This window comes from Montipora foliosa, chromosome 13, assembly GCF_036669935.1.
Source record: "Montipora foliosa isolate CH-2021 chromosome 13, ASM3666993v2, whole genome shotgun sequence".
Taxonomy (NCBI): domain Eukaryota; kingdom Metazoa; phylum Cnidaria; class Anthozoa; order Scleractinia; family Acroporidae; genus Montipora; species Montipora foliosa.
In genome coordinates, this window is record NC_090881.1 from 33,478,561 (window position 1) to 33,488,502 (window position 9,942).

The window sequence follows — 9,942 nt, forward strand, 5'->3', positions numbered from 1 at the left end:
GCTTAGTGACAACTATGGTGGATAGCTTAAAAAAAATCAATGTTCAGCTTTGTCTGTGTTTCCTCCCTTACATCCATGTTTCTCTTTAACGGCATCCACAGCTTTCAACTATCATTTCCTGCCAATCTTGTTTTACCGCCGAGCCGTCATCGCGAAAGAACAGCACACTTATGGGTGAGAACTTCGTCGGTGAGCAACAAACAGGAGGCACTTCTGAATTGTGCATTGCCACTATGGTCTGGATTACGGCATGATTCGTGGCGTTCATATAGGATGACAGAGGGAACGCACATTCGCCACTGCAGTAAAAAGCGTTGTATCGTGTAGGGGCTATAAACACGCCCGGCCAATATTGGTCAAACTCGACCGTCAGAGGATGCCTCTGACAATAACGGGAATTCGAGTCATAGTTCTTACCCGGACTGCTTTCGGAGTCTCTTTGTTCACCGTGGTCATGAACGCGTCGCGCCTTGTTGTTGCTGAATGTGACAAGCAGAGGCTTGCTGTCAGGTGCGGCATGCATGCTCACCACTGTTTAGTTGAAAGACTGGGTGATCACCATTTGCGATCAAGTGCACTTGGAACCCGAAGTTCTGACTTGGTTTCTTTAACCAGTGTTGAACCGCTCGCGTCACGTCAAAACTATCCATCCCTTTACCAGTTGTTGGTCTCGTGTCTATTAACTCTGTCCGCGTAGGCCGTTTCCCAGCGGTTGGCGGCACCAACAGTTGGTAAACGTTCACGCGACTCTGCTGTCTGTCTGCAGACGACTTTCTGGTACCATCTTCTACCACTGAAAACGACAGGCGGAGTTCTGCATGAGCTAAAATTTCTTCACGGGAAAGAGACGAAACGTTGAAAAAGAGATTCCATTCGTTTGAAGGAAAGTCTGACGCCGGAGCGGGAGGGTGCTCACCTGTTGTATGAGAAAAAAAAGAGAGTGAAGACTATTTTGTATTCCCTAGATACAACGAAAGAAATGCGCTTGGCACTGCTAAACTATTGTTTAGGAGAGGCTTTTAGTAAATTTTCGCTCATTCAACCCATTGATGATTCTGCTCAATAGTCACTGAAGCAATTATACGTGTGTGGTCGATCGAAGAAAGATGGAGGCGAAGCAAAAGGCTGTACTTGTGAAACATGCGATGACTTCTGGCAGGCCCATTTCAGGAAAATGTCCTTCCACATGTTCCACAAGTTCTAGTTCGTGATACACATAATCCATGCATTATGATTTTTTAACACAGTCACTGCAGTCGGACTCAGTCATAATATAGAACATGTCTCTTACGATGTAAACAGCCAACAAAATTAATTGCAAGTAACGATTAGTCGTTCGCAGCCCGTTCGCTAAAGGTTCAATGCTGATCTGAGTGTAATTTTTCTCCATAGTCCGATTTCGTCAGGTCAAGTAGGAGATCAAATAAACACCAGGCAAACTAATGAAGACTGAATTCTGTGAGGAGGAATTCTTCAAAAATATAATGTAAGTTTTAGGGGAGGACAATGGAATTAGAGCGCGTCTATTTCAAATGCGAGATCAAAAACAAAATAAAGCGAAACGTTTTCACCACTGCAACTCTCCAGAGAAAGCGAAATTAGAAGTCTGTATCGACGAGCCCCACGTCTTTTAAGAATTCCAACCCCAAACGAGAGTCTTAGCCAGCGTCTAGTAGATCTTTTAATTACTTCATGCTATAGTTGTTTCGAATTTTACTTGTGGCCTTTCCGTTCGGTTCGTCCGCAGCTGAACTACATACCATACTATCAAGAGAAAATGAGGGGAAAGAGAGGGAGGCTCAAGGCGTTGGCCGGGATATGTTATGTCCACGAAAGTTATTTTTACACGAGCGGAAGTCTTTGTTCTAGCGGAAGTCTGTCTTCTGAGACGTTCGCATGCAGTGTTGCCTCGCTCTCAGGTTCTTAGTGAAAAGAGAAAATGATGGCGCACGTGGAAGGCTGATGAATATATATTTTCTTTCAAACATCGGACCGAGGTTGGCCTGCACGCGGACGTCTCGGAAAACTTCCGCTCGTCTAAAAATAACTTTCGTGGACATGACATATCCCAAGGGCTGGACCGGGAACCTCCTTCTCTGTCCCCTCATTTTCTCTTGATACTATGTTCCTTAGACGGCTGCCATAAGAAAAGGTAAAAGCCAAATGCTCTGAACATTAAAAACCGGTTAGATAAAAAGGGTAGGTTAATATTTAAGTCTATCGCTGCCGTGTAATTTTTTGCAACAAAAGAAGCCTACAACGTAGTACTCCCTTCAGTAACTATCATAACATCGCTCTCCCCCCTCCCCCCCCCCCCCACCCCCTCCTCTGCCAAAAAAAAAAAGAAGTGACACCAAACATTTTGAAACTGGATTTAAATTGTAATTTAGTGCTTTAAAAGGTTTAAAAGGTCTTATCGATCGACCCAGCTTTATTATATACTCTTTTGTCTACAGTGTAAGCCGTCATTTTATTAGTCATTGATTATTACTAAAGAGCAGGCAAACAGGAAAACTTAAAATGACTCTAAAACAACTTACTTTACTTACTTTAGAACGACTGACAGTCAAGAAATCTATCAAATGTAGCCCAACTTAGATACAGGCTTACGCCTATGAGTCTCTTAGCGGCATTCTCTTACCTTCATCAAAAAATGCCTGGATGTTGTTGGCAGAAGTCCACTTTCTGTTATTGGTAGAATTAGTGAAAATCCCTTCCTGGTCATTGACCTGATTATGATACAAGTCAAGCATGTACTGAGGTACCTTTTTCTTTCTTCCTGTCTTTGGCTTGGTAACGTTTGTAATGCCTACACGTTGCAAGAAAATTTTCTTCAATTTTTCAATCATTTCCGAACGCGACATGTTGGAGGTCTGATTTTTAGAGAGAGACGGTTCCACCAGACATATGGTTGCTCCAAAGAATAAACAGCACAGGCGAAAGATCAACATTTTTATTCCCCCGGACAAAAATTCCTTGAAACAAGAAGAAACAAAATCAATATTAATAAGTGAACTATATATGGGGGCTACGATTTTGTCTCACAAAGCCGATCTTTAAGTGACTTCAGTGGATCTTATCCAAAGTGTAGTCGAAATACTATTGAAGTGTTTAATGCCTTAGTCGCACCATGATGCTTGGTAACGTAATTTGATAGTATATGTTCAATTAGTAGACAGTAAAACGTTCTTTGTACTTGCAACCTGCCATGATCTTAGTTTTCTGGAATGCAAACAGTTCGAAATTTTGACTGAAGTGGACATGTAATGGCTGTATTCACTACACTAAACAAATGGAAAACGTCGACCGTTTGATTATTTAATACCTCTGACAGAAAGAAACACACCTTGTGCCCTCAAAACTGGTGATTTTCATTTTGCAACTTATAAGTAGTTTATAAGGAAAAACGTAACGAATTCGGAGATTACTCTTTATTTATTGAGTTAGTTTTTTTGGTGAGATTACGTAAAATACAGTTGTAACGTAGTTTTATGTTTGTTTTCTGTAATTTGTAACTACAGAAGGTCAACAGCAAGTACTGTCTAGCATAAAATCATATACTAAACTAGGGTAGAAAGCAACGCTTTCATCACCTCTATACTGAGTTCCTCTTTACTTCAAAGTAATGAGGTTTCTATCTCTTAATAGCTTACCAACACAGTTTCTCTTGTTCCAGGTGCTAAATTTCCAGACAACTTGGCGCTGTTGTGAGATATGCGTTTAAGTTAAGCCCCAATAGCCTATTAGCTCCAGCGACAACTACAAGAACACTAGACCAGTGAGTCCTGAATTCCTCGTCATCAAATGATTGTTCGTGAAAACAATTAGGCCATCTAAGCTCAGAGTTTTTAGTGTTACCTAATCGCTTCACAATGATTTCTCCGGCATAGTTAGCACGTATTGACGTATTTTTGACAAGCGTTTGACACGTATGATGAGTTTGCTGGTTTCCGGTTTTACAAAGTGGATAGAGCACTTGAAAAGCTACCAATGAGAAAGGAGAAAAAGAACGCACAAGTTTAAAGAATCGACTGCTTGGTGCCGGTTACTAAACGATATGAAATCTAAAACATAATGAAATAAAAGCGAAGATAGAACGACACTTTACTACAAACGGTGTTTGATCTCCAGGACATGGCGATCAACAGATTTCTATAAAATACTTATAAGTTGCAACTCTGAGCTAAGATTGTCTAATTTTCACGTGACGAGGAATTCAGGACTCACTGGTCTGGTGTTCTTGTAGCTGTCGCTAGAGCTAATAGGCTATTGGGCCTTAACTTAAACGCATATCTCACAACAGCGCAAGTTGTCTGGAAATTCAGCATCTGGATAAATGGTTGTTCGTGAAAATTAGACACGGTTGTGACATCACACGAATTTTAATTGGTTATCTGTTGTCAGTTTGGCGTTTTGATCGGCTGGTTGGAAATACGAGCGTATATCAAGAAAATCTATTTCAATCAACTTGTAAATCAACGGCATTTTCCTTTATTTGTCGAATTACTTTTGAGAAGCATTTTATAAAAGCAATAGAGGGCTTTTGTCAGTGTTTTGTCCAGACTGCGTCTCGGGTTTGCGTAACTGTCTCGAATTCTCCCAAGCACTTGACTGTTTACTGCGTGCCGGCTCACTGCGCCATCCCTGCACCCATAACGATACACCACACTAGATAACTACTATACTAAATGACTATATATTATATAACGAGATCGTTAAATTATCCGTCACGCTTGTTTATCTTAAGAGGTTCTGTTGTTTGTGCTTTTTCCATAAGATGGGCTTCCCGAGCTTTCCTAAAAGAGTCACGTTGATTGATGATGAGCTTTTCGATGGGAATGTGCAACATGACTGTGTGAATGGTTATTGCTAAGAAAGTGTTCTGAGACTGTGGTTTGGATATAACTACTAGTGGGACTGAGTACAGGGCGTCTGTGTTCATTAAAACGGTCTTTAAGGCGACGTTTGGTTTCCCTGATATGAACCATGTAAATAACATTGAAAGTGTTGCAAGTAATGTGAGATTTGATTTTATGGTTTTTACCCGTATAATGAAAAGTGTATTCCGTACGGCCGTGTTCCGATGTAGGGGCAACTACGGTGGTGCAGATTTTACTTGTGCACCGAAAAGAACCGGGAGAATTATTACTACAAGGTGTTTTAGTTTAATTGGGCCCTGATAAGAATGTCACTAATATTTTTACAACCGGGCGGTAAGCCACCAAAGGAAGTGTTTTGAAAACGTTTTTGCCACGGTCTGATGAATAAAGCATGTTGGAGTGTTTGTGAATGATGCTAGTGAGGTTAGATGTGTTGGGTTGTATGTGATAACAAAAGGAATGGTTTCAGTTCGTCTTGTCATTGTGTTCCTGAGCGCGTCGGCCCAGGGAGTTTCAGAGGCCCGCTGTATTTGGGTTTTGAGGAAGTTTCTGTCGTAACCAAAGTTAGCTAGGTAGTTTGTTAGTTCATTTGTGCGTTGAAGTATGCGTCATGGCTGGAACAAATTCGGCGTAATCGCCCGGGGGGTAGGGGGGGGGGGAATTACTCCCTTATAAGGTCTTAATGGGGACGTGCGGCCAGCAAGGGTATGTTTTTCGGGATTTTTGTCTTAATCAGGGTATCGATTTATCACATTTGTCTTAAACTGGGTTAATTGTCTTAAACAGGGGGGTGACAAGAAGGAGTGAGAAGATCTTCATGTTTGTCGGTGGGTTTGGTGGAAAGATCAGTTTCTATGGAGCCATCCTTAACTGAAACCATGACGTCAAGGAATGGTACGCTAGTGAAAGCGAGTAAATATGTGAATTTGATGGTGGAATGCAGGTTGTTAAGATAATCGACAAACATTTTCAGTTTATCTGGGCCTTCGGTCCAAATCATGTAAATGTCATCGATAAATCTGAACCATATGTGAGGTTGATGGGGTTCGTGACGGAGAGCGTTTTTGTTCGAATTACCCAGAAAGAGGTTCGCGTAAGAAGGAACCGTCCTCGTTGCCATAGCAGTGCCATGTTTCTGAGTTGAGACAGTTGAATGTGAAGTTGTTCATGGTAAGGATCATGCGAACGAGTATACATATATACAGTATATGTATCTACATGAAAATTATAGAATGGCTAATTCAAAGTCAGCCCCTCAACCTCTGACCCCAAATTAACCAAAACTATTTCATTAGCTAATTGCTTGCAATTGACTTTTAAGTCAATTAAGTCTTAAAGAGTTAACATTAATTTCACTTCGGATATCCCCCTTTGGCAATTGATTTCGAATATCAATGATTTGGTGGAAAAAAATAAAATAAAAGTATTTTTACAGAATTCTGTCACCGTATATAAATAAATTCAAATGTTCTTTACTTTAACGCAGAATTGACGGTCCTCGCTTTGAGACAAATTTTTCATGCGTGCTCTCCACTGACTTTTCAAGTTTAGCCATCTATCACTATGTATTCTCAAACTTAAAGTATTTAAGAACTAATTTATTGAAAAATGTCTACAAATGTTATAGTTTCCGGTTTCCTCTACCCACTTGACCGATACAATGATCCTGTAAGCAATGAAAGTTCTTTATTTACACGCATGAAAGAGTTTTGGCCGAAAAAAACGGAGAACGAACTCCCGGGGTTATTATCAGTTTTTAACCGGTCACGTCTGTGGAGTGCAGCCATTCCACAAACTCTTGTAACGTTCACAAGTGTCCACTTTGAAAAACTTGCATGCATCACCAGGAAAGGTCGAGGACTGCTGCCTGTCGCGCGCGCGGAGTGGTGGACTACATGGTAGCGGGACATTTGGTTTGATGCGGCGTCTGGGCCGTTCTTTTCGACATCTCTCAAATCTTTCGAAAATGACGGCCTGTTGTCTTCTCTCTATTTCAACAACATATGTTTCAAATACTAAGAGAGTTATGAACATATGTCGCTCAATTCTATTATAACGATTAAAAACACACAGTTTTTACTTTCTTCGCTTTCTTCCGATTTCTCAGGTGGGTACCGGCATACCGAGCTTTTAGTGATACCGACAGAAAAGAGAAACCAAGGGGTTACATCACCTCGTTTTATTTCTCATTTCAATTAATGACTCTCGTGCTTCATACCCGGCCCGGTAAAGCAGGCTTTTATTTGTAGTTGGGCCCTCTTAGCTCGCCGACCTCTTTGCTTGGAACAAGTTACTCTGGAGACTAACCACATTGGCAGGAATGCTCACCGAAAACTGATTCGTCAAGCTTATTACAAGAAGTCGGTGTTATGGGAAAACATATGCATAAATATAAAATTAAACGTGTTTTTGTAAACAATAGGGCAGCGATACCTCGAGACGGTTGGCACTTTCACTCGGCTTGATGCTATACTGAGAAAAACAAAAGACTCTTAACTCTATCTGTGAAACTTAATTAACAAAAACACGTGCTTCAGTGTATCACGTGGAGTTGTCTTGTTTTTCTTGTGATTCTCTTTATGTGTGTGTTTTTTGAGGCGGAAGGAAACGAGAAAGAACTGGATATATGTGGAGTTTCCTCTCTTTCCGCTCAAGAGAGGAAAAGTTCCAAAATAATTCAATTTTGAATAATAAAATCGCTTGGTTCCGACAGATGACTTTTCAATTGACGATTCTTATCCCGAAGGATAAAGAGCTTTGGTTTCTATAGAACCTGTGGTTGCTGCGTTAGTGACGACTTTAGTGAAACTGGCACAGAAATGGGTTTATTAACCCGAGTATCAGCCCTTCCTGAGGGGTAGGTCGTCAGGTAGAGGAGGAAAGGAGAGCTTTCTTCGATTCTAACAAAAGCCTGATACTCAGGCTATGGTACGAGAGGTTTTTCTCCGGGTACTCCGGTTTTCCCTTCTCAACAAAAACCAATATGATTTGATAGAGTGAGTTTCAATGGAGTGTCGTAAAACCAAAACCTAAGTAATTTCTTTGGACAATCAAAAAGGGCGGAGACAATCTAGCAAACCAATCAAAACTCGAAGTAATTACACGTAGCCGACACAAAAGGCCGGAAAATGTGCACATGCAAGCCACGACTGGTTTTGGTTTCACTTCTGATTGGTTGAAAAAATGGCGCGAGAATTTTGAACCAATCACTGAGTGAAGTAATGCAAATGCCCAAAACCAAAGCAATTCGCTAATTACTTTCGACACTCAATTGAAAACCGTTCTATGTATTAATTTGATTTGATTTCATTTGTTTACGACCCAATATGCTATTCAGCTTTAAACATTATCGAGTGAAAATAAAGTTCTATTATTATTATTATTATTATTATTATTATTATTATGGGTTTATTAACTGGGTTGATATGGTAACGATGATTGGCCACCGTCACTGAGAGCGAAGGGCTTACCCTCGAAACGTCAGCTTTCAAATTTCTTTACGGTGGCCAATTTAACATATCCGGTCGGTTGATAAACACATTTCGGTTTTCATCCGGGCCTGTTTGCTACTGGAGAAGTTGCTTCCTTGTCTACGGAGATCTTTGATTAAGAAAATAGTTTCAGATCTCATATTTTATGATTTGTGTGACTCCTCAAGAGGGTTTGCGCTGATGGTTCAGCAGTACGGCAGGGTGCAGCCCACTAGCTTGGTCATTAGTTGAAGTATCGCTCAAGCCTGGGCTTTTTCAGGATTCTTCGTAACTGCTTATACTGCGTGTCGGCTCACGCACTTTCGCATCCCCGGGGCATTATTAGCTATGATTCTCATTCTCGTCACCAGAGTCTCGAATCGACCCAAGGCTCTGGGAATCTGTATGTAGGAAAACATGTTCCGTAGGGTTTTTATAGCCAAAAATTGACTAGTTGAACCTTACGGCGCCTGCTTACCCCTCGTGCTAATATGAATGCACCAATTAATTGTTCTCAGTCACGAAAACCAATGAGAAGACATTTTGTTTCAGGGTTCCTCAGAGCACTTCTCTCCCTCAATCAAGAGGAGAGCTTTGGGGACGAGATTGCCATGATCCTTTGATTACAGATGGCCGAATTTATGCTAGAGACGAATAACTCTCTGCCAAGACACTCTGTAAAAACGTGCTAACAGACGAATCAGCTGAAGACGAATTTTGGTCTATAATTTGTCTGAACACCGGATTTATATTTAGACAATTGCAGACGATTTATCCGCCTTAGACGAGTTATATATTCGTGTCTAGTATAAATTCGGCTAATCATTTCCATGATTCATATATATAAGCATAGAGATTTTTATTTTAATCTCTTTTTGAATGTTGAGCAGACGCCCTCTGGCCTTTAAAATAAATAGCGCGATTCTTTATTTTAATAGCAGCACCGACTCAAATTCTTATCCGAAACGTAAAGTGATTATACGCTGAATACTATTGTTCCTATGACTTATGAAAAAAAAACTCTAATTATCTGTAGTTTGTATTGCACTATACGAAAACAGTGGCCTCGGTACATCAGTAAAGTGAAAAATTATATCTGAATGAAAACCTGCAACTGTTTTTCAAGATCAGGTATCCTAAAAGGAACCACGAGACATACTTGTCTGTAAAGTATTGCATCAGGGTTTAATTTATAGTTCGGAAACTGCCACTGGTGATATCTTCATCTCATCTTCATTCAAGATAGATGCTATCGACTACCAAAATCGTATGTCATCGTAGCATCTCTAAAAAGTTATGAATAGGATCGAGATCAGCCGATAAAATAATCGGTGTCTGGTTGGGATATCCGGATGGGAGGATCAAATTCAGTGACGTTTTTCACCTGGCTAGGTACAATATACGGCAAATGATATCTGCCTTCAACGTGATTGTATGTAGACAGAGGCCGCGGACAGATTCGCTTGGCAATATAGATTTTGAATTACCCCATCCCAACTAGCCTCCACACTGGGAAACAGGGGTGGCGCAGTGAATAGATCACTTGCTTCTCATCAGTGTGACCCGAGTTCGATTCCCAGTCTCGGCATCAC

The 9,942-nt window shown here is 40.8% G+C and overlaps 1 long non-coding RNA gene across 1 annotated transcript; it reads right to left on the reverse strand.

The window, feature by feature from the left end:
- Positions 1-534: 534 nt before the first annotated feature.
- Positions 535-3,975, reverse strand: LOC137983433 (uncharacterized). Its single transcript, XR_011118955.1, has 3 exons — positions 3,654-3,975; positions 2,642-2,975; positions 535-916 (listed from the first exon to the last, which is right to left on the reverse strand). It is a non-coding gene; the product is annotated as an uncharacterized lncRNA (long non-coding RNA).
- Positions 3,976-9,942: the final 5,967 nt, after the last annotated feature.